Raw genomic sequence first — 4,174 nt, forward strand, 5'->3', positions numbered from 1 at the left:
CATTCAAGAGAATCCGGAAGGTCTAACCTTGTTTGTGGTATTCTGAGTAGGATTCAATGATTGAATGACTGTGACAAGCTTCAAACTCACGATTGTGGGGCGTTAATGACAGACGCAAAATAATCACTGGATTCTATTCCGACATGATCGAGAACCGACAGCTGAATAGTCGTGCCGTGACAGGGTGCGTTGAACATTTCCACTGAGATGATGGGAGGTAGCCACTGACAACGGTGAAACCCTTGCATAAGCTTGCCATGGAAAGGAGTAAGAAGGATTGGATGAAGACAGCAGGAAAGCAGAGAGACGGAAGGGACAAGCATCTTCATACGCTTATCTGAAATTCCTACCAATGAATTACATAAGTATCTCTATCTTTATCTTTAGGTTTCATTCGTATATCATCATTCATATCCATTTGAGTCTGCCTGACTAAGATTTACAAGGTGACCATAGCTTGCTTCATACCAACAATCTCTGTGGGATCGACCCTTACTCGCGTAAGGTTTATTACTTGGACGACCCAGTACACTTGCTGGTTAGTTGTGCGAAGTTGTAGTGATCACAATTTCGTGCACCAATCATAAAAAAAAACTAGTACAAATTTGTGCAAGTAAGGCTTGAATATATCATTCATAAGGCTCTGAAAAGTAGCAGGGGCATTGGTAAGGCCGAAGGGCATCACTAACCACTCATACAGCCCTTGATGTGTGCGAAACGCTGTCTTAAAGCAGTCCTCAGGTTTGACTAAGATTTGGTGGTAACCCGAGCGAAGATCCAGTTTCGAAAAAATAGTAGCCCCAAAGAGTTCATCCAACAACTCATCAACGGTAGGAATGGGAAAGCAATCTTTGACTGTGATTGCATTTAGTGCCCGATAATCAGTGCAAAAACGCCAAGTGCCATCCTTTTTCTTGACCAAAAGAATGGGAGAGGAAAAAGGGCTCTTGCTGGGTTGAATTATCCCCTCTTGCAGCATCTCAGACACCATTGTTTCAATTTGTGCTTTCAAGTTGTGAGGGTAATGATAAGGACGGGATTTAACTGGTACAGCCCCTTCAATTAAAGGAATGCCATGATCTTGGAAACGTCGGGGAGGAAGACCCAAAGGCTGCTCAAAAACAACAGCATATTTCTGCATCAAACTAACCAAGGCAGGGTGAAGAGCTTCTGGTAACTGCAAGGGTGGCTTGACAATCCCATCCAATTGCTGAAGTTTAAGAGTAAACACGGCAGCCACTACATCGGTGCTTACTAACCTTCGTATATGATGAAATTGAGCTTGAGATGAAGGTGGACTCTTATAACCCTGGACAGTGACAAATTCCCCTTTATGCCAGAAGCGAAGAAATGAAGAATTGTAGTCTACAATATGAGCCTTCAATGTTTGTAACCAAGTTGAACCAATCACCAACTCTCCCCCAGCCACATGGAGTACATAAACCTCTGGAATGCTAACAAGGCAACCTGATAGATTAACATCCAAACTAGTAATGCGACCCTCTACCGGCAAGACTTCAAAACTGCCCACTATCACCTTAAATCCCGATGCAGGTTCAATAGGTAGATTCAAAAATTTGGCTATGCGAGGTTGAATAAAACTATCCGAACTGCCACCATCAATCAGGGCCTGGACCTCTAGGCCATTGATGATGGCGTTAACACGGATCAAAGCAGGACCACTTGTACCATGCATAGCATTGTAAGATAAATGATGCTCAACTACCTGAGACTCTAAGGCCTCCAAACTGGGCTCAGATTCCGATGACTCTTGCATTCCTGTGTCCCCTCCATCTGCATCATCTAACACTAGCTGCAGTTGCATATACTGGCGATTCGGGCAACGGTGAGTAGCTGAAAATTTTTCATCGCACCAGTAACATAATCCCTTCTCCCGTTTGCTCTGAATCTCCGCCGGGGACAATTTCCGCACCGAGCTTTTCATCGGCGGTAAGGCAGGACGCTGGGGTGGAGTTGGAAGCAACGGCGGCAGAGTATTCCGCTGAATGGGCCTATTATTCGAAATTGCAGTTGTAGGAGTCGGCTGAGTACGGGGAGAGGCCGGACCATAAGTGCTTCTCGGTACTGAAGAAAATTTGTCCTCGTAAAGTCTAGCTAATGTGACTGCCCGCATCAGGGAGGGAGGGCACTGTGCCTTCACCTCTCGTCTAATATCAGATTTTAACCCACTAATAAAGCAATCCTTCAATCCTTCACCTCTCGTCTAATATCAGATTTTAACCCACTATATATTAGCTAAAACAACAAACTCGTTGTAATAGTCACTCACTGTACCCAATTGTTGCAATTTGAATAATAATTCCCGTGGCGATCCATGCAGAGAAGGCCCGAATTCGAGTTCAATGGCACGCTTCAATTGATTCCATGAACGAAATCGAGCAGCGCGTTGTGACATTTGGAACCAAGGAATCGCAGCACCGGTCATGTGAATAGCCGCGATGCTGATTTGATCTTCCTCAGGCACACGAAAGTAGTCAAAATGTTGATCCAGAGAAAAGATCCAACCAACGCATCAGAACCATCAAATTTAGGCAGATCGAAACCCACTCGCCGCGGTTGCATAAAGGGACGCTGGTGGAATTCGGATCCTGAGTTCGAACCATGGGAGAGCTCATGCAACTCAGATCTGGGATGAGGCTGGGCATGGAGAAGCTGAGTAATAGATTGTTGCAGCGCGTCAATTTTCAGATTCGTCGCTTCTGACGATCGTGCGTGCTCAGCGCGAGTCTCCTCCGAAATGGATTCGAACATCTGAAAGAGTTTCTTGATGTCAGCTTCCATGCCTTTCATGCGGGTATTGTCAGCTACAGCCATGGGATGAAAGCACCAAATGATACAGGGAAGCCAATAGATGGAGAAAGTGTAGTGTGGTATTAAGAATAAGTATGTATATCAGTAAGCAATTCACAGTATAGAAGTATGAGTAGGAAGGAATTGAAGAATATGACTAGCAGAAAGAAGAAAGGGTTAAGAAGGTGCAAAAATTCCTAGCCTTAGGACGCAGCCAGCAACCCGTAATAACCTGAGACAGGAATAAAGAGTGTACTGAGAATTTGAGAAGAATTAGAAAAGGGATAGAGTAGGGGAAAAGAGAATAGCTCAAGAAGAAGAAGAATTCATACCACAATTCCCTAATGATCATAATCCTCTAACCACTTGCTATTTGTTTTCTCCCTGGTGCTCTTTCTGCTGTCTAGAATAGGTGGACCAGCTGCCACCTGTCCATGGTTTGTTGCAAAACTTCCTTCCAACCGTACCTGACTTTTGTTTATGTACTCCTTGGTTTTATTTATGTACTCCTCATTTGCTATGTTCGTATCACATTCAAGGACAGTAATACGAACGAAGTATGCATGGTCAACATGGAGAAGCCTAGTTTTGTAAAATTTTAAAAATACAAATTACGTTAAAGATTGAGTAAATGTAATGAAATATTGTATTAACCAAATGGGAAAAAAAATGAAAAGTAAACACGAAATCCTAATTCAAATACGAATTAGAAGAATTAACCACTAAGTTGCATATCTAACCATTAAGTCTTGACAATTTATTAATTTAACTAAGTTCATAAAATGTCACGCCGTTTATGTTAATTCGGTTTTGGTAAGAGTGGTTTTTTTGGGATATCATCAGTAGTATTTTTAATAGTGTAAGAATATTTTTAATGATAAAAAATTATTCACTTTTTTTTATAGTTAAATACTGGGCACAAAAGACAAAAGTTGTTGGCCTCTTGATTTTTTCTTTATTTAAGTATGTTTTTAATTCTATATTTAGTGGCCAGATAAAAGATAATTGTCAAAATGTTTTTGATATAGATCCCAGTTAAGATAAGCTCGTTTAACCTCATCTCTCTAGTTTGTATGATATTGCCAAATTTAAAGATGTTTCTCCGAGTCTCGTTCTAAAAAATTAAGGTCAAACTCATCAAATGTAACTTTTTGAACTTTTGAAAGGTGTATATCACTTTCTTTGTGATTAATTAAAGTAGAAGAATTATCCACAGGTGTTGATATTATAAAAGTTATATGTTCTTTTTCTTAAATATTAGTCTTCCTCTTAAAAAATGCATCGATTCTTTTATTTTTTATTATTATTTTATATAAAAATTTGAATATATATCTTATAAAATATGTAAAAAAAAATTAAAAGA

This window comes from Arachis duranensis, unplaced genomic scaffold, assembly GCF_000817695.3.
Source record: "Arachis duranensis cultivar V14167 unplaced genomic scaffold, aradu.V14167.gnm2.J7QH unplaced_Scaffold_232527, whole genome shotgun sequence".
Classification (NCBI taxonomy): domain Eukaryota; kingdom Viridiplantae; phylum Streptophyta; class Magnoliopsida; order Fabales; family Fabaceae; genus Arachis; species Arachis duranensis.